Source organism: Pan troglodytes, chromosome 4 (assembly GCF_028858775.2).
Source record: "Pan troglodytes isolate AG18354 chromosome 4, NHGRI_mPanTro3-v2.0_pri, whole genome shotgun sequence".
Classification (NCBI taxonomy): domain Eukaryota; kingdom Metazoa; phylum Chordata; class Mammalia; order Primates; family Hominidae; genus Pan; species Pan troglodytes.
Genome location: NC_072402.2, coordinates 69888797 through 69910481, shown reverse-complemented (window position 1 = coordinate 69910481; position 21685 = coordinate 69888797). Strand labels below are relative to the sequence as shown.

Here is a 21685-nt window from a genome sequence, read left to right as displayed (position 1 = left end):
TTTTTTTCTTCAGCGAGCCGTCCAAGGTATGGCTTTTCCTTACAATCCAGCTGGAGAAGCCCTGCACCAAGTAGCCACCTGCTGACTTCTTGGCTTGTGAAGGCAGAGGCAGCACAATGGCACCCATCACATCACACTGCTTAGTATCTTCCCTTCCCTCACCTCCGTCCGTCCTTTCCAATAACTGACCTGAGTGTGCACAACCCAAATGAGCTGCTGGCATCTTAATCCTAGCTTCAGCCTCTGCTTTCTAGAGAACCTGCCTAAAACACTCTCTCTATATATATATATACACACACATATCTATATCTATAGATATATACATATGTATGTGTATACACATACATATAGATATATATTTAGACAGAGTCTTGCTCTGTCACTCAAACTGGAATGTAGTGGTGCCATCATAGTTCACTGCAGCCTTGAACTCCTGGGTTCCAGCAACCCTCCTGCATCAGTTCCCTGTGTAGCTAAGACTACAGGGGCACGCCACCACACCTGGCTAATTTTTTAAAATATATTTCTTAAAGAAACAGGGACTTGCTCTGTTGCCTAGAGTGGTCTCAAACTCCTAGCCTCAAAAAAATTCTCCTGCCTCAGCCTCCCAAAGTGTTATGATTACAGGCATTCAATGCACCCGGCCTATCTCTCTCTCTCTCTTTTTAAAAAATCTATAATAGTCTCCCCTCCACTTTTTCCTTAAAATGTATTTGTTAAAGAAATTCTGTTGTAAGTTTGACACTCTAGGTTTGACTAATTACATCCCCAGGGTGTAATTCTCTTGGCTGGTAGTTACAAGTGAAGCTAGATCAAATTGAAGTCTGAGCTTTTTTGGCAATAATACTTTTTAGATTGAGCCGGAGACTCATTGTATCATTTTATTGTCTGGTTGTCTCCACTTAGTGGTTTTAAAAGTATCAGCCCAATCCATTTATTATAAAGTTCCCCATCAGATTATCACCTGATGATTTCAGGAGCCATTGAAGGACATTATCTAGATTCATTACTTCATTGGGGATTACAAACGGTGATATTATGATTTTCTCATTCCTTTATTAGATAGACTTCTTATAAAAGGAAGGACATTTTCTTATCAACTATTTGTTTATCCTGACATATAGTTGTGCAAGAAAATCAGGATAAATATTTAATGTTTTCTTTTATTTACCAGTTTCCCAATAATTCTTTTGTGTTCTAAAAACTTTCCATGTGTACAATGAGTTATTTTGTAGTATCATTATGGATTTTCACATATTTAATGTTTCCAATCTATTTTCAGCTATATGGAGGAAGCAGCAGAGAAGGGCAAATTTTTAAAAGTGGAAGAAAACTGGTATGCATATTTTCAACCAAGTGAAAACGTCAAGGAGGTTAAAGTAATCAACTGGGTCAAATGCTGCTGAGAGGTCAAATAAGGTAAGATGAGGACTTGAAGCTGGTGACCATACATTTAAAGTGAGGTCAGTGGGTATGGTGGGATGAGTTTTTTGTTGTTGTTGTTGTTGTTGTTGTTGTTGTATTTTGTTTGTTTGTTTGTTTTTTCTTTTTTCTTTCTTTTTCTTTTTTTTTTTTTTTTTTGAGACAGAGTCTTGCTTTGTCGCCCAGGCTGGAGTACAGTGGCATGATCTTGGCTCACTGCAACCTCCACCTCCTGGATTCAAGTGATTCTCCTGCCTCAGCCTCCCAAATAGCTGGGATTACAGGTGTGCACCACCATGCCCAACTATTTTGTATTTTTAGTAGAGACAGCGTTTCACCATTTTATTTCAGTGCTCCGAAATTATCCTAGCCTGCATGCAAGAATGAGTAAAGTTCCCATAAACAAAAGTACAGTTAGTGCTGTTGGCTATTTTGCTGTTTCACTTTTACAGTAGTACTAGAGAAGAGACTAAACCCAGACCTATGGGGCAGAGGAATGTTTATTTATGGAAGTAACAGTGAGGGGGTGGTGTTTGGATTAAAAGAGAGTGGAAGGGAAACCCAAAGGGTGATTTTGGGGGCAGCCTGGTTGGGAAGGAGAAGTCACTCAATTTTTCACCTCTATTCAGTTTACCAGTTTTGTCTTCTGTTGTTGAACTGGACATTTCACTCCTTTTTGTTTGTTATTTAGTTTTTATTTCATAATCATAAACAACTCTGCAATCCAGCTAGGCATGGAAGAGAACAAGGAAAACATGGAACCCAAAGGGAACTGCAGCGAGAGCACAAAGATTATAGGATACTGCAAGCAAATGGGGTGGAGAGGTCCTCTCCTGAGCTACAGAAGGAATGGTCTGGTGGTTAAGATAAAACACAACTCAAACTTATTAGAATTGTCCACAGTCAGAAATGGTGGTCTTCTTGCTGGTCTTGCCATTCCCATATCCAAAGTGCTCCATGGCCTCCACAATATTCCTGCCTTCTTTCACCTTGCCAAAGAGCACATGCTTGCCATCCAACCACTCAGTCTTGGCAGTGCAGATGAAAAACTGGGAACCATTTATGTTGGGTCCAGCACTTGCCATGGACAAGATGCCAGGACCTGTATGCTTTAGGATGAAGTTCTCATCATCAAATTTCTCCCCATAGATGGACTTGCCACCAGTGCCATTATGCTGTGTGCAGTCACCACCCTGATACATAAACCCTGGAATAATTCTGTGAAAGCAGGAACCCTTATAACCAAATCATTTCTCTCCACTGCTCGGAACACGAAAGTTTTCTGCTATCTGTGGAAACTTGTCTGCAAACAGCTCAAAGGAGACGCGGCCCAAGGGCTCACCGTCAACAGAGATGTCAGTGTCGAAGAACATGGTGGGGTTGACCATGGCTGATAGTACAGGGCTTCTGGCAGCGGTGGCGTCTGCAAAGCCCATTTCACTCTTGAAATGCACTTTTGAATAAAACAATCTCACCTGGGTGTCTACTTCAGTAACGTTTCCTTGGGGAAGCCAGGCCATTAAATATGCCTCTCTGCTTACCTCATGTGCCTCAGTGTTCTTCCCCTGCAGGAGGAATCCTCAACAATTCATTCTGGGTTAAAATTTGCTTCAGGGTGCCTTCAAAAATAGAATGACTTAGGCCAATCTTGCCTTTTGAAATGCTCCAAATGAGACATGTTCCCTGTATCTGAAAACTCTTTGACTGGGTAGGACAGTCACAGGAAAGACCTTTTAAATATTGACAAGTTTACGTATTAATAAGCCCATTTTCATGCATCACTCTAGTGCCCCTCCTCAATTTTTTGATCAGTCAATATCTCTCCCAACCACAGAGCAAAATCATAAATTGCATGTTAGTATTCTGAATCCAGTGCTTTTTTAAAAGTGTTATAATCTAATAGTGTTTGTCAGGAACTCAACATTGGTTGGGCATTTGAAAATCAATCAATATTATTCCTCACGTTAACAGCAGAAAAAATATATGATAATCTCAGTAGATACCAAAAAATTTTTTTAATTCAACCCTGTATATTATTAATGTAAAAATCATCTTAGCAAATTAGAAACAGTGAATTCCCTTAATTTGATACATCATATCTATGAGATGTACACATAACATCTCACCAAATTGTAAAATATTAAAATATTGAAAACTAACAATTTCTTATTGAAATAGGAAAACTCCCAATAACTGGACCCATTCTCTCACCCCCTGCCCCACGCTCTTACCACCTCACCTGATAAAAATCCAAGGAGTTTCAATAGTGCCTTCCAGAATGATAACATTTTCACCATAATCCTATCACCGCCTGAAGCAATTAGCAAGGTAAATAAGTGTTAATCCCCACATGATTGGATTTTGGTATCCGACTTCCTGTACAAGACAGAATGATACAAAAACCCACAGTCAGGGAAGAACTGAGCCATTTGCTGTTTTCCTAGGCTAGCTGTGTGACTGAGCCGGTCAAGCCTTGGGAGGCTGAGGCTGTGGAGTTCCATCCATCAACCTTGGAAGAGCTGTCTTGGAGGCAGGCAGGTCCAGAGCCCCACATGCCATGGGACCTGAATCGAGAGCAAGCCTGAGCCTGGGCACTGGATAACTTCCCTGTGCTGAGCCGCCACTCCTGCCAATGCCATCAGCTCTGCGGGAGCTCTGCTGTGAGCTGGCTGCTGGACGGCACCCGCACGGGGCACAGAGCCCTTCCCGGAAATGAGAGGGGCCAAAAACGCCCTCGAGATTCCCATGTCCAGGAGTCAATGGTGAAACCACAAACGGGCTCCAGTCACCTCAAGAAGACGCAGATGCTACCGACGATGGGGTCCAAAGCGGCCTGAACCAGCCCGGAGATGCCAGCGCCTGCGGAGGTGGAAGTACACATGCCCAGGGCGCCCTCTGCAGTTCAGGCCGCTCCCGGAAGCTGCTGAAAATCCACGATTCCATCAGGCAGGAACTCGGAAAGGAGAGGAACCCCAGCCTTGCTGCAGGCCTGCAGTAGGACCCGCTTCAACTGCTGTTCTGGAAGGAGCCCGAGGCACCCCAGTGGGGACCCTCTTGCCGTCCCTGCGGACAATTGCACTGGAACTGTGCCCTGCACGCATGAGAGCCTTGAGGTCTCTGCTGTGGAGATCATTCTTTAATTTGTTCTTCCTCTCCTGAACGTCCTAAACATTTTTCATTTAGAAAAACTCTCTTCATGGAATGAATAATATGTAATATGCTTAGGAACTGTTCTTTTAGATCTACTCAAAATTGCTATGGTTCCTCCATTGAAACTGTACACTCTGATTAAAGCCTTTCCCTTATCCTCCACCTGTGGAGTTGATTTTTGAGCTGGTAGATCAAGATTGCTATAGATGGGCTGGGCGCGGTGGCTCATGCCTGTAATCCCAGTACTTTGAGAGGCCGAGGCGGGAGGATCACGAGGTCAGGAGATCGAGACCTTCCTGGCTAACACGGTGAAACCCCGTCTCTACTAAAAATACAAAAAATTAGCCGGGCTTGGTGGCGGGCGCCCATAGTCCCAGCTACTCGGGAGGCTGAGGCAGGAGAATGGTGTGAACCCGGGAGGCGGAGCTTGCAGTGAGCCGAGATCGCGCCACTGCACTCCAGCCTGGGCGACAGAGCGAGACTCCGTCTCAAAAAAAAAAATAATAATAATAATAATAATACCACAAACATGGGTGTATAAATACCTTTTTGAATCACCGCTTTCAAACATTTGGGATGTATACCCAGAAACAGATTTGCTAGATTGAGTGATATTCTATTTTTAATTTTTGAGGGGACACCATACTGTTTTCCACGTTTTTATTTTGAAGGCAAACTCTGTGGCTTTCTTTATAGTTAGACAATCAGTAGGGAGAGGGAGAGAAGGAAAGCAGACTGTGAGACTTCAGAATTACATTGCGGCACCTAAGCTTCTCTACATTGAAATTTAGAACTGTCACTATAGGAAAGAAAAATGTCTTCAGAGCTACACAAAGTTAATGCCAACCCCTAGTTTCTGGGTCTTGATTTCTAACATCTGCATGACAGTAAAATTTCAAAACCCAAAGCGTGATTTCTCCTGTATGCCTTTTTATCTAAGTCCAGAGATTTTGATGTGCATGGCTAGAGGCTGAAGCTATGGTGGTGCATAAATCTTTCTCCTGAGTCACCTACAGAAAGAAGTGTGTCAGATGCTGCCAGTCTTGAGATGGGTGGAGACTGTGAGAGCATAGCCTCCCTGGGCCAAGTGACCATAACCATGAGCCTTCAGTTTTGCTGGATCTTAAAGTACAATTCATGTGCATCCTTGAGGTGGGCAAACTTCACACTGGCAAGAGTCTACAGCTTCCTGGAATTGTCTGACCTGAAGCTGGTACCCTGGAACCTCATGGCTATCAATTCAAAAGGCACAGGGCTGGGGGGTCTTCCTCATGTCCCCCTAAATTTAATTTCCACCTGTACCCTGTTAATGTAAACTGCATACCATTCAAGGAGATTTTATTGATGACTGTTCTTTTCTGTCACCAGGGAGGTCATGGTCAGTTTCAAGAGAACTCCAGCACAGTGGTCCACTGCCCCTTCCCACTCTGTTGGTATCATCCACAACTATACAAAGGCACCCTGGAGTTCAGCCTCCAATTCTGACCTGTATCACAGACTTTTTCATGCTCCTACCCACCTATATGTACTTCTAATCTTGACTCCACCCAATCCAAATCAATTCCACAAGTTGAGAATAAGGAATAGGCTTCAGTTGTCATGTATAAAGAACTATGAATTCCGAGTTAACCTAAAAGTAAAGCTCCTTAGCATATTCTTGATTGCATAAAGATAGTTTTTATAATTGTGAAAACTTTAAGGCACTTTGGAGAGGAAGCACTAAATAAAGAATGATCTCCATCACAGAGGGCACAGTTTCAAGGAAGTTCACAATAAAAAAAAAAAGTCAATTTTGTTCCCACTTATAAGTGGGAGCTGGATGATGAGAACACAAAAACATATAGAGGGGAAAAACAGACACTGGAGCCTATCGGAGGGTGGATGGTAAACGGAGAGAGAGGCAGGAAAAATAACTAATGGGTACTAGGCTCCATACTTGAGTGATTGATATGGTTTGGCTGTGTCCCCACCCAAATCTCATCTTGAATTGTAGCTCCCATAATCCCCTTGTGTGTTGGGAGGGACCAAGTGGGAAGTAATAGAACCATGGGGACGTTTTTCCCATGCCGTTCTCATGATAGTGAATAAGTCTTATGAGATCTGATGGTCTTACAAAGGGCAGTTCCCCTGCACATGCTCTGTTGCATGGTGCTATGTAAGACGTGCCTTTGCTCCTCCTTTCCCTTCTGCCATGATTGTGAGGCCCCTCCAGCCATATGGAACTGTGAGTCCATTAAGCCTCTTTTACTTTATAAATGACCCAGTATTTCTCCTAGCAGTATGAAAATGGCCTAACACAGTGATGAAATACTGCATACAGCAAACCCCCATGACACATGTTCACCTAAACAACGATCCCACACATGTACCCTGACTTAATGCCAACATCTAGTTTCTTTCAAAGTAATTGAAAATTCTTTCAAAGAATTTCTTTCAAAGAAATTGTTAAATTTTCACATAAATACTAGAATGCTCAAAATTAGTCATTTCAAACAACACTAATTTCAGATGATCCCTTTTATTTAGATGTCTTGCAACTATTTCTCTTTATCTAAAATTGCATAGTCTTATATCTGCCTGTTTTTTAATAATTGTACTTAAAATATAGTTACATTTTTAAAATAAATATAACTTGGAGAGACCCGAGGTACTTGATATTGTCTACACACATTCATTATCAATTCTTTACAAATTCTGCAGCCACCATCAGAATTCATAGGCTTCCTCTTTTGGAAGCTGTCAATTCTTCAATATTAACATGTAATTTATGTATGACCCATTCCAGTGCTTCTCAGCCTTTATTAGCATTTGAAGATACTGTTCTTGCCACCGGTTTTTTCAAGGTATCTGCTGAGGCTGCTTCCTTTCACTACTTACAGCTTCTTGAGTCAAACTAGTTTTTTTCTGTGTCCTGATGATGTGGTTTGTGTATATCTCTCATCTACTAAAACCATATTTGTAAATGAAATATTCGTAGATTTAAGTTCCATTGTTTTCTCTATAGGATTAACTACAGAATATTCTAGCACATGTTTTGGTTCTTGCTGTACCAATAAGAGACTTCACAATGGAAGGCAGTTCCTACTCTTGGTGGAGAAGTCTGTGGTTGTGCAACTCTCCAGAGGGATCTATGTCTGTCCAGTACACCAACCCCAGCCATGCTCAAGTTCATAGGGTTTGGGCATTTGTGCATTCCAATTGTTGTAACAGTTTCCTATGAGTGGTCAAAGTCATGCTCTGAAGTCCAGATTATGATGGAACAGGCAGCCTTAGAGATGTCAGGGCAGTGCAGGATAAATGAGACAAAGAGGCTACACCTGCCCCACCTGACTCCCAGCATCCCAGCCAGCTTCACTGTGTGCCATCAACCCCACGTGAAGGGCATCCCAACCTCCTCCTTCACCACTTATTATTATACGATGTAACTTATAAATAATTTAAAGCAGGGGTCTCAATCCCCCAGAAACAGACTAGTACCAGCCTGTGGACTAATAGGAACCAGGCCACACAGGAGGAGGTGAGCAGCAGGCAAGAAAGCATTACTGCCTGGGCTCTGCCTCCTGTCAGATCAACTATGGCATTAGATTCTCATAGGAGCACCAACCTGAATGTGAACTGGCACTGCAAGGGATCTACCTTGCATGCTCCTCATGAGAATCTAATGCCTGAAGATCTGAGGTGGAACAGTTTCATCATAAAATATCCCCCCAACCCTTACCAGCCATCCATGGAAAAATTGCCTTCCACGCAACCAATCCCTGGTGCCAGAAATGTTGGGGAGCTCGATTTAAAGAACATTATTAATGTCTGTTTCCTGCCTTCATCTGGGAGGTCACAGTCAGCTTCGAAACTCCAGCAAGTGATCCACCCAGCTGTCCCCTCCCACCTTGTTAGTATCCACAGCTCCTGAAAGGCCCCCTGGGATTTAGACTACAGCATGATCGTACCATTGCATGCCAGCCTGGGCAAAAAAGTGAGACCCCACCTCAAAAGAAAAAAAAAGAAAGGAAAAAGAAGAAGGAAAAAAAAGCTCTGAGTTGGATCCCTGCCCCCATTCTGTCAGCTTTGGGCCCATCTATACCAATCTTGATTTACCAGTCTTGATTTCACAGGTGGAAAATAAGGAAAAGGCTTTAAACAATGTGTATAATTTCAATAAAAGAACCATCACAATTTTAAGTAGATCTAAAAGAAGAGTTCCTTAGCACACTGCATATTATTCATTCCATGAAGAGAGTTTTTCTAAATGAAAAATGTTTAGGACATTCAGGAGAGGAAGAACAAATTAAAGAATGATCTCCACAGCAGAGGCCTCAAGGCTCTTATGCGTGCAAGGAACAGTTCCAGTGTAAAAGTCCGCAGCGACGCCATGAGGGCACCCACTGGAGTGCCTCGGGCTCCTTCCAGGGCAGCAGTTAAGCAGGTCGTGTCGCAGGCCTGCAGAAAGGCTGGGGTTCCTCTCCTTTACGGGTTCCTTCCTGATGGAACCCTGGGTTTTCAGCAGCTTCCGGGGCGGGGGGGCGGCCGGGGAGGGTCCTGAACTGCAGAGGGCGCCCTGGGCATGTGTACTTCCACCTCCGCAGGCGCTGGCATCTCCAGGCAGCTTCAGGCCGCTTTGGAACACACCATCGGTAGCATCTGCGTCTTCTTGAGGGGACTGGAGACCGTCTGTGGTTTCAGCCATTGACTCCTGAAAATGGGAGTCTGGAGGCCGTTTTTGGCCCCTCTCATCTCCGGGAAGGGCTTCGTGCCTCGTGGAGGCTCAGTGCAGCAGCCAGCTCGCAGCAGAGCTCCCACAGAGCTGATGGCATTGACAGGAGTGGCGGCTCAGCACAGGGAAGTTATCCAGTGCCCAGGCCCAGACTTGCTCTCGGTTCAGGTCCCATGGCATGTGGGGCTCTGGACCTGCCTGCCTCCAAGACAACTCTTCCAAGGTTGATGGATGGAACTCCATAGCCTCAGCCTCCCAAAGCTTGACCAGGTCCGGCCAAGTGGCTAGTCTAGGAAAAGAGCAAATGGCTCAATTCATCCCTGACTGTGGGTTTTTATAGCATTCTGTCTTGTACAGGAAGTCGGATACCAGAATCCAATCATGTGGGGATTAACACTTATTACCTTGCTAATTGCTTTAAACCATGATAGGGTTGTGGTGGAAAGTTTATCATTCCAGAAGGCACTATTGAAACTCCTTGGGTTTCTATTGGATCAGGCTGTAATAGGGTGGGGCAGGGTGTGAGAGAATGGGTCCAGTTATTGGCAGTTTACTTATTTCAATAAGAAATTGGCAGTTTTCAGTATTTCACAATTTGATGAGATGTTAGATGTATATCTCATATAGAAATGCTTTATCAAATTAAGGGAATTTGCAATTTCTAATTTGCTAAGATGACTTTTATATTAATGAAGAAGGGTTGAATTTTTTAAAAGATTTTTTGTATCTACTGAGATTATCGTATATTTTTTCTGCGTTAATGTGGAGAATAATAGAGATTGATTTTCAAATACCAAACCAAAGTTGAGTTCCTGATAAACTCCATTAGATTATGATGCATTTTTTAAAAGTATATTACTGGATTCAGAATGTTAACATATAGTTGATTTGGCCCTGTGGTTTGGGAAAGATATTGGATGATGAAAAAATTGAAGAGGGGGCATTGGAATGACGCACGAAAAGGTCGTATAAATACTTAAACTTGTTGGCATTTAAAAAGGACTTTCTATGTAGTTGTACCACTCAGTCAAAGACTGTTTAAATGTAGGGAACATGTCTCATTTGCAGCATATCGAGAGTCAAGATTGGCCTGAGTCATTCTATTTTTGAAGGTACTCTGAAACAAATTTTAATACAGAGTGAATTTTTGAGGATTCCAACAGCAGGGGAAAAACAGTGAAGTACATAAGGTGAGCAGAAAGGCATGTTTTAATGGCCTGGCTTCCCCCAAAAAAACATTACTGAAATAAACACTCATGTGAGATTGCTTTATTCAAGAGTGCTGTCCTTAGGAAGTGGGAGTGAGAAGAAAAAGGAGAGGGTCAGGGATGAGCATATTCAATGCTGTGCTTCCTAGTTGTCCAAGCTTAGTATCAAGTATGACCAGAGGTGACTTTATTATTAAACCAATAAAGTTTAACTGTAAGGCAAACTTCCAAAGAGTTTGTAAAACATTTGTCTTAAAACATTTTTATAATTCTCTTAAACAGAATCCCCTACTACTTGTATGAACACTGACTCCACAAATTGGAAACCGCTGTGAACACTAATGGTTGTTTGATCTCATGAAACCATCTTCTGAGAGGCCTTATGAATAACTGCTTCTCAGCACAGTTCACTTGGGAGGAAGAAAAGGACAGAATATATCCACTGTTGGGAGATAACACAATTCTCACAACAAAAACCCCAGTGTACCAAACAGAAGAGGCAGGGAACACTAGCATTCAGTTGGTATTCACAGATTTTCATGCATGTAAGTTAGCATGACAACTACAAAGTTAGGCCACATCTCATACATTTTCAGCAGAGCAGGGGGAAGCAGGATGAATTCCTTTCTCTCTTCAAAGAAACAGAGAACACCTTACAATAGTATTTTGTCATCTGCTAAGAGACCCTCAGCTCATTCTGGAAGTACTTTTAAGAAACATTTACATATTATTATTTGTCCTGTGACCATGGATATATTGATATATTGCAAAAACTTGAGATTCAACTTTATCTTCAGATGGACAAATCTAAATTCAAATGGTTCAACTATGGATTAAGACTCACCATATTAAATGTGATATTACTGGTCAATTTCTTTTATGGGTTTTAGGAAAAGAAAACACTCATATAGTATATGCAGAAAACTATTATGGGATAAAATTCGCTTAAAATATGATAAAAATGTGTAGACATAGATTTTAGACGGAATGTCAGGGAATGATTTTCTGAACCACATTGCAAACTGGCTCCCTAAACAAGATGCTGTCAGAAATCAGTAAACACTAAATCAGACAGCAGCTGAACCACCCTGGGCTTCTCTCTTCAGAAACATGCCTCAAATATTAGACACTGGATCAATCCAAGTGTCTATAGGGAATAAATGTATACAGTAATTATCATGATCTATTTTTGGAGGACAAATACTTAATCAATTTTAAAAAACAATCTGGCAATACTCCATAAAATTAGGTTATGCATTTTCAATGCACAGTTCAGCTGGAGGATGATGTATATCCTAAATAAATTCTCATGAGAATGAGACTAATGTATGTGATATTGGTGATTAGGTTGCATCTGAGTCTCCCCTGTGGGACACTGGAGAGGGAAAGTGTGGCAGAGGCTCATCAGAAGCTGATATGCTGAAGTTGGAAGCAGGTAAAATGTTCCTATAAAAATCTTAGAAACTTGTCAATAAATGGAAAATAATAAACAAGATACACACTCCAATACTTTTTGTAATAATTGAAAATCTACACAAAAAATGTGTCACATATAAGACTGATTGCTACAAAACACACAATAGAAATAAAAATAAAATAGCTGGAAATAAAATAGTAATAAGAATTTCAGTAGAAGTATGAAAGGAGATAAAAGACAATAAGTAATAAAATGCACCTAATTACATAAAATAGGATTGGGGCCTGCACAAAGCACTGTTAAAAATGTTAAGTCAATTCAACTTATTATACCCTTAGGTATAAAAATCATAGCACCCTTGAGGTCTCCCTTTCATATAGTTAGATGAGTGTAGACACAAATAGAAAATATATGGCTGCCGGGCGCAATGGCTCACGCCTGTAATCTCAACATTTTGGGAGGCCAAGGTGGGAGGATCACCTGAGGTCGGGAGTTTTAGACCAGCCTGGCCAACATGGATACCATCTCTACTAAAAATACAAAATTAGCTGGGCGTGGTGGCACATGCCTGTAATCCCAGCTACTCGGGAGGCTGAAGCAGGAGAATCGCTTGAACCTGCGAGGCGGAGGTTGCAGTGAGCCAAGATCGCGCCATTGAACTCCAGCCTGGGCAACAAAAGTGAAACACAAAAAAAAGAAAAGAAAAGAAAAAAGAAAAAGAAGGAAGGAAGAAAGAAAGAAGAAAATGTATGGCTTTACAAAAGTCCTGGGATGCTCCATTTTTTTTTTTTTTTTTTTTTTTTTTTTTTTTTTTTTTTTTTTTGAGGCAGAGTCTTGCTCTGTCGCCCAGGCTGTGGCGTGATCTCGGCTCACTACAAGCTCCGCCTCCCAGGTTCTCGCCATTCTCCTGCCTCAGCCTCCCGTGTAGCTGGGACTACAGGCAGCCACCACCACGCCCGGCTTTTTTTTTTTTTTTTTTTTTTTGTATTTTTAGTAGAGACAGATGGGATGCTCCTTTTCACAACGTAGCCTAGACTAATATTTTATTCATTACTCATTGTGATTGACATGCTGCAGGACCTGGATTCTGAATCCAGATTCTAGCAGAATTAGCTTTCTGATCTTGGACTATGATCTAACCTCGTTGTGTCTCCTATCTACAACCAGTCAATGCCTCTAAAATATGCAAGAAGAATGAGACATAGTAGGTGTAATTGTCTAGGGTGCCCTGAAATAAGGACACACTTTCTATAGTGAATGGACAGTGAGTAACTGGATCGTGCCAGCAGTGGGACATCTCCATTGCTCTCTTTCCTTGGCTGATTCAATCATAGCAACCCAGCAGCGTTTTCAGAGTATCTTCCAGAATGATACAATGTTCACCTTAATCCTACTCTGAACTGATTTGCAAGGCAAATTAGTGTTAATCTCCTGCTTATTTGAATAGCTGGTTTCTGGCCTATATACAAGAAAAAGCATATTATAAAAACACACTCAGGCCGGCGTGGTGGCTCATGCCTGTAATCCTAGCACTTTGGGAGGCCAAGGCTGGCAGATGACGAGGTCAGGAGTTCAAGACCAGCCTGACCAACATGGTGAAACCCTATCTCTACTAAAAATACAAAAATTAGCCGGGGGTGGTGGCACGCACCTGTAGTCTCAGCTACTCAGGAGGCTGAGGCAGGAGCATCGCTTGAACCCAAGAGGCAGAGGTTGCAGTGAGCCAAGATCACGCGACAGCACTCCAGCCTGAGTGACAGAGCAGGACTCCATCTCAAACACCCACCCACAGACACACACACACACTCAGTACTAGCCTGAGTCATTTACCTCTTTTCCTAGTTCAGCCACATGGCTGGCCTCATCACAAGGCTGAACCCATGGAGTTCTGTCCACCAACCCTGGAAGAACAGTCATGGAGGTAGGCAGGTCCAGAGTGCTTGTCACATGCCACCAGGACAGGACCAAGAACAAACCTGTGCCTGGGCACTAGATCACTTGCTGTGTTGAACACCACTCCTGCCAATGCCCTTTGCTCTGTGAGGATGTAAAATCAGGTGTGTGTGGGCTGCTGTTTTGGGTTTCCAGCAGGCTCAGGGCTGTTCTCAGACTCAAGAGGGACCCAATCGCCATCAAAACCCACATGTCCAGAAGTCAGTGGCTGAAACCACAAAGGAGCTCCAGTCGCTTTAAGACAAGATGGATTAGGCCAGGCATGGTGGCTCGCGCCTGTAATCCCAGCACTTTGGAAGGCTGAGGCAAATGGGTCACATGAGGTCAGGAGTTCGAGACCAGCCAGGTCAACATGGTGAGCCCCGTCTCTACTAAAAATACAAAATTAGCCAGGCATGGTGGTGCATGCCTGTAATCCAAGCTACTTGAGAGGCTAAGGCAGGAGAATCACTTGAACCTGGGAGGCTGAGGTTGCAGTGAGCCGAGATCGCGCCATTGGCCTCCAACCTGGCAACAAGAGCGAAACTCCCTCTCGAAAAAAAAAAAAAAGATGGATTCTGCCAATAGCAGGGTTCAGTGGGTCCCAAACCAGCCAGGAGATGCCAGCGCTTGCAGAGCTGAACAGACACATACCCAGGACGTGTCCTTAAACTGCTCACAGTCAAGGCTTGAAATACTGAAGAACCCCGAAAGGGAAAAAAAACTTTTCTTGCTCATTACTCACAGTGAGATAGGAGTTTGGCAGGACTAGTTTCTCAAGACAAACAGGATGCTAGGTCCCCAAGACACAGGTCACAGTACCCCGTACAAGATTCCTTAAAAAAAATTTAAAAATTGTTTTTAAAAAGCCCAAACCAGCTAGAAGGAAAATGGCATAAAAGCTACCTCTGGTTACCTTCATTGCTCATTATATGCTAATTATTATGCGTTGGCATGCTAAAAGACTACCACCAGAGCAATGACTGTTTATAAATGCCATGGCAATGCCCAAGAGTTACTCTGTATCTTCTGTAAGGTAGATAAACCCCCGGTCCACAAGCTCCTGCCTCTTTCCCAGATAACTAAAGAAATAGTCGACCCCTCATTTAGCATATAATCAAGAAATAGCCATAAAATAGCCAGCTAGCTGCCCTGTCCCCTGGTGCTACCCTGACTACGGGGGTAGCCTTCTTTTTGTTTCCTTAATACACTTGCTTTCACATTACTCTTTTGGCTTGCTCTTGAATTCTTTCTGGTACAAGCAAAGTATCCACTTGGCTTCCCTGGCTGAATGCCAATTCTGGGGGTATCCTTGCATCAACAGCACCACTGCCTTCAACCAATGCCCTGGAAGGAGCTCCTCACACCCCAGTGGGGACCCTCATGATGTTATTGTAAACTTGCTTGGGACTCTGCCTTCTAGATAGAGGCAACAGGAGCAAGAAGTTTCTATGTTGGAGATCATTCCTTGTTTAGTTCTTCCTCTCCAAAGTACTAGGAGCAAGAAGTCTATGATGGAGATCATTCGTTATTTAGTTCTTCTTCTCCAAAGTACCTCAAAGATTTCCAAATTATAAAAACTATCTTTGTGTAATCAAGAATATGCTAAGGAACTTTACTTCTAGATAGACTCAGAATTCATGGTAGATGGTAAATTTTGTTATATGTATTTTACAACAATAAAAATAAATAGAAAATAAAAGACAAGAAGGAAATGAAAGAATTGAGTGACTACCACTGCCCTGCTTCTCACTGACATCCCAAGTTGTCTTTGAGGACACACCTCTCCTCAAGCTTTTCTCTGCCTGGAGAACAAGATTGCAGTCTCTGCTCCAGGACTAGCAATGTGGTTTGGGGCAATAATAAACTATTAACCAGGGTTCCTCAAAAGAGCTTTCCCTCCACAGGTTAAGGAGTACCTTTTCTTTTTATCACTTAAACCACCCTATCACAGATTAAGTTTCGTCTAAGATGTTAGGGTTTTATGTTAATACCACTAATTCCATCTTCTGTTACAATTTGCTTCTAGAATTAATATCACTGTTATGCCCAGACCATTTGTTCCCCAAAGAAGACCACCAGAGTCCAGAGTCAAAGCCAAGCGGCAAGGATCTTTACTACAAGTTCGAACCTGGTCCCTCCATTCCACCGCATACAAGAGGGCCCCGAACAATGCGAGTGTTTGCTTTTTTATAGCCTGAAAGTTACAGGGGAACAAAGGAATTCTTTTGGTTCCCGCTCTTTCAGTAAAACTTTGAACGGCTGTCCCCTCATCTGTCCCCTTATCGGAGACTTTCCTGGTGGTGTTTGTACTGGGCTTGTTTGTTTTGAGCCCAGGGGAAGTTTAAGAGATATATGGTGATATGTGGTGGGATGGGAGGATGGGATGTGTTTGTACTGGGCTTGTTTTGAGCCCGGGGCTGAGGAATGTGCCTGGCTTTTTTCATTCCCCCCTTTTCTTTTCAGGTATTTTTTTAGAGCCAATCTTGGGTCTTATAAGTCTGATTCTGTTTCAGCGTTTACAGGTTGGTATTGGGCTCTGAGGACCATGAGTTGTACAGTGTTAAACCTTTCTTTAACGAACCGCAAAATTCTGTTAACAACACAAGGTCCTACGGTAAGCAGAAATAGTAGACTCAGCAGGGGTCCAAGGAAGGGGGCTAACAGAGAAAACATAGATGAGTTCCACCATTGGTCTGCAGCTGAAGCAAACTGCCGTGTTCTTACTTCTGTGCTTAACTTGTGTAACTGTTGGACTCGGTCTTCCACGAGTCCTGATTCATTTATGTAGAAACAACAGTCTTCCTTTAGAAACATACACGTTCCCCCTTTTTCAGCAGTGAGTAGGTCTAAGGCCCTCCGGTTCTGCAAGGTTACCTGTGCTAGGGACGTGAGCTGCCGCTGGAGGGAGGCAAGGGACTCAGCTGACTCCTCCATAGCAACGGCAAATTGTTGGTACAGCTTGTTACTTTCTATAAGGGTGTGACCTAGGGCTCCCCCAGCCAGTCCGGCCGCCATGAAGGATGCGGTGAGGGAGATTCCTGCAATGAGGGGGAGAAATATGGCTCGTGCAGGTCTCGGTCTAGGGTCTGGGTGAATAAAAGCACTAGTCCAGTTACCGGTATACCCTAGGAACTTGCCGGCAGTAAGTAGAGTTAACCGGGGAACTAATGTGACAGGAAGACACAGTAGGTTGGTAACAGAGGGGCTTGATAGGTTTTTAGATAATGTTCCATTACACCAGAAGAATATGCCTGACGGAGCCCTTAAGGTGATGTTAGGGGGCGTTGCAGTGATGTTGCAGAGGCTGGAATTAGTTCCTGAGAAACAGTAGGGAAACTTCTCTTGACTGGGGTTTAGGTATAGTGGCACGTTAGGGATAGGGGCATATGAGAGGTTTTGGTGGTTGTTAGCTTGGGCAGAGGTGGAGGATCCCCATGGCAGGGGGAGGATCCCCATGGCAGGGGGACAGCGGTTAGCGGTGGACGCCCTAGAGTGGCACACAGAACGCAGCCAGACAGGCTGTGAAGTCCTGTAAGGTTGGCAAGTTCTAATCCTTCTTGCAATAATTTTAACCAGGAAAAAGGACGTAAATCTTGTGTCAGGCAGTTTTCTTGTCACTGGATATTTCCATGGACCAGGGGCCGTACCTGCACTAGACCCCGCCACAGATAGAGGTGACTGCTAGGCCATGTGGAGGCGGAGGAGTAGTATACAGCCCCGTGTTGAGGCGTGGTCCAGCGGGAGTTCCAGTGGTCTCTAACTATCCATGTATATGAAAGGTCTCTATCTCGTCTGCGATGGAAGGGCCATCTGGGATCTATCTGTTCTTTTCCACCCCACCATTGGTATTTATGGATGTTGCAATAGTTATAAGGGCAGCCGGCACTTTGGTGCCACCAATAGTGCTTACGATTGTATTCAGTCTGATCATACTCGAAGCATATTATTGGTGCCACTGGTTTGGCTACTGGGAAATCGGTAAAATTTAGTAAAATTGGGCTATTGCACCCTGAGGAGGGGCAATCTGCACTGGCCACTAGTTTCCCGGGCTTATGAGGTTGCCCAGGGTGGGTTTGGTTTTCATAAAGCCAGAATCTCTAGACAAAGGGATTAGGAGCTGGCTTTATGTTTTCCCCAGCGGCCACTAGGGCGACCAATGTTAGAGTTAGACTACCTAACTGCATGTTTGCAGTGAGCTATGCTGCCGGCGCAGGGTGAGTTTTAAGGGGTTGTTCTTAGCTCTGTCCACAGTCCACGTGTCCGGTGCTTCAGCCGCCGCCGTGATTGGCCCCAGAAGGTCGGAGGTTGGGTCCACTGGCTTGACGTGGTTGTAGTGGATCCACGACGCAATGCCTTCTACCTTCAGGGCGGTGGGTGTGGTCAGGAGTACTTGGAGTGGTCCTTTCCACCTGGGCTCTAGGGTCTCTTGTCGGTGTCGCTTAACCAGGACCCAGTCTCCCGGCTGGTACGGATGGGGTGTCGGTGGGGGACTGGTCTCATATAGCTCTTTCAGCTTGGGCCAGATTTCTTGGTGAATTTTCTGTAAGGCTTGTAAGGAAAATAAGAATTCAGAGACATTTTCTGTTTCAGACTTAAGCAGGTCATCTTTCAAGCTAGGAACCAGGGGTGGAGGTCTGCCATACATGATTTTGTAAGGGGTAAGGCCCAGTTTGTAAGGGGTATTACGGGCCCAGAACAGAGCATAGGGGAGAAGGACTACCCAATTAGCGCCAGTCTCTATAGTCGATTTAGTTAAGGTCTCTTTTAAGGTCCGATTCATCCTTTCTACCTGTCCTGAACTCTGGGGCCTGTAAGCGCAATGTAGTTTCCAATTTGCCCCAAGGATGGAAGCCAAGTCCTGACTTACCTTAGCGACGAAAGCGGGCCCATTATCTGACCCTATCTGGATGGGGAAGCCATACCTGGGAAGGATATCTTCCAGAATTTTCTTTGCTACGACCTGAGCAGTTTCTCTTTTGGTTGGGAATGCTTCAGTCCACCCTGAAAAAGTATCTACAAAGACAAGTAAGTACCGGTACCCGTACTTTCCTGGCTTTATTTCAGTAAAATCTACTTCCCAGTAGATACCGGGCCTGGTTCCCCTGAGCCTTGTTCCTGTTGCAGCTTGAGATTGGGGGTATGCGTTGTTAAGCTGGCAGACTTTGCAACTTGTCACGATACTGCTGGCCGTCTCAGCTATATGTCTGATTTTGAGCTTGGAGCGTCTGATCAGGTCTATCATCCGCCGGGCCCCCAGGTGGGTGGTTCGGTGGATGTGTTCTAACACCTGTTGTCCTAATTTTTCTGGTAGGATGGTTTGGTCATTAGTATCAGTCCACCACCCATTCTGGATTTGTTTCAGGGGAAGTTTGTCAATCCACTGGAGATCTTGTTCTGAATATTCAGGGAAATATGGCAAGTCCCGGGGGCCCGGGTCAGGGAGCTGGAGTGCAAGGAGTTGGCTGGGAGCCTTCGCCACATTTCTTGCAGTTTGGTCTGCCAGAAAGTTGCCTTGAGCAGTTGGAGTAGTTAGTTTCTGATGCCCTGGGCAATGTACAATGGCTAATTTTTCTGGCCTCCATAGGGCTGTTAGCAGGGCTAGGATCTCTTGCTTGTTTTTTTATCTCTTTTCCTTCAGCTGTCAGTAACCCTCGCTCCCTGTAAATGGCCCCATGTATATGCGCCGTTGCAAAAGCATATCGGCTGTCTGTATATACTGTCAGCTTTTTCCCCGCCCCTAAGGTAAGAGCTTGGGTGAGCGCTATCAGTTCGGCCTTCTGGGCCGATGTCCCTGGGGGCAGGGGTTCCGCCCAGATTACCTCAGTCTCTGAAGTTACTGTCGCCCCAGCGTACCTCTGGCCTTGATGCATGAAGCTGCTCCCATCAGTGAACCAGACGAGGTCGGCGTCAGGAAGTGGGCGGTCCTGCAGGTCTTCTCGAACTCCGTGCACCTGAGCTAGTATCTCGGTGCAGTCATGGAGTGGGGCGTCCAGGTCCGGGTTGGGCAGCAGCGAGGCAGGGTTTAAGGTCGTTGGGGGCAGGAAAATTATCCTGAGAGGATTTGGTAGTAGTCCTTGGTAGTGAGTGAGCCGGGCGTTACTCATCCATCGATTAGGTGGCTGTTTGAGTACACCTTCGATGGCATGTGGAGTAACGACCCGCAATTCTTGCCCCATGACAAGTTTATCAGCATCTTGCACCATCAGAGCCGTGGCCGCAATCCTTCGGAGACAAAGGGGCCACCCGGTAGCTACTGGGTCTAACTTCTTTGACAGGTAGGCAACTGGCCTCCGCCAGGGGCCTAAGTTCTGAGTTATTACCGCCTTGGCGACACCCTTATTTTCATCCACGTATAAGTGGAAGGGCTTGGTAACATCAGGTAGTCCTAGTGCAGGCGCGGAGAGTAGGGCGGTTTTAATCTGTTGGAAGGCCAACTCGGCTTCGTCTGTCCAATTAAATGGTTGTTGCCCCCGTGTTGCCCAAGAACTGGACTGGGGACCCCTCCACTTGCAAAGTTACCCTAGGTTCGGGGAAGGGGTCCGAACCCCGTCTTCCCTAGTCTTCGTCTTGAGTGACTAGTACGGGTGTAGACCTAGGGGGTCCGGGTCCCTGTCCTCGTGGTTTCTTTTTGGGTCAGTCTCTTACCCAGTGGCCAGCCCCCTTACAATAGGCACATTGGTCTTTGCTCAGATTATCATGCCGGGGGGGCTGCCTAGGTTGGGTGTACTCTGGCTGTAGATGCTCTTTCTGTACCACTGCTGCCAGGACCTTGGTCATTTTTTCAGTGGCCTTAAATTGCTTTTCCTCTGGAGTATCTCTGTTATTGTAAACCCGCTGGGCTATCTGAAGGAGGTCCTGAATCCGCTTTCCCTCCAAGTCTTCTAATTTCTGGAGTTTTCTCTTAATATCTGGGGCTGCCTGATTTACGAAAGACATTACAATAGCTGCCTGACTTCCTGGAGCCTCTGGATCTATGGGGGTGTACTGTCTAAAAGCTTCCATTAATCTTTCTAAGTAGGTAGCTGGGCTCTCTGTCTTTCCCTGCAGAATAGAATATACTTTAGCCAAATTAGTGGGCTTGCGAGCAGCTGCCCGGAGACCCGCCATTAGAGTCTGGCGATAAAGGTGTAGCCATCCCCTACCTTCTGCCGTGTTGTAGTCCCACGCCGGCCTGGTCAGAGGAAAGGTTGCGTTTATGAGGTCGGGGTTGGCAGTCGGTTGACCGTCGTCCCCCGGGACCAGCTTTCTAGCTTCTATCTGTATTCTCTCTCGCTCTTCCGTGGTGAACAAAATTCGGAGGAGCTGCTGACAATCATCCCAAGTGGGCTGGTGGGTGAACATGACACTGTCTAGTAAAGCCAGTAAATCTTTGGGATTGTCTGAAAACCGAGCACTCTGAGTTTTCCAGTTATACGGATCACTGGTGGAGAATGGCCAGTACTGGAGCCTGGGGATTCCTGTGTCATCCGGGGGTCCTATTTCCCGAAGGGGTAAAGCCACCGTGGAGTCAGGCGGCTGAGGGGGGCTGGTCCGCGAAGTGCGCCCTCGCGTCCTCCCCGCCGGCCCTTCAAAGTTACTTTCCCTTTCAGCGGGCCCGTGAGTGCCGGCCACCTCCCGTCCGCCTGCTCCCTCCCGCAGCTCAGCCAGGGGGGCTGGGGCCTGGGGCCCGGAGGGGTACGGAGGGGGTTCTGTGAACAGTGGGTCCCCGCTGTCAGGTAAAACAGGATGGGGGGGGGGGCAGTTGGTTGCTTGGATTTTAGTGGTCAAGCAACTAGTGCCTTACAGGGTTCAGAGGCCAATTGGAAAGGGGACAGCCAAGGAGGCAGGTTCTCAACAAGGTCC

At 45.0% G+C, this 21685-nt stretch overlaps 1 pseudogene; it reads right to left on the bottom strand.

The window, feature by feature from the left end:
• Nucleotides 1-2119: 2119 nt before the first annotated feature.
• LOC461896 (peptidyl-prolyl cis-trans isomerase A-like) lies at nt 2120-4352 on the bottom strand (annotated as a pseudogene).
• Nucleotides 4353-21685: the final 17333 nt, after the last annotated feature.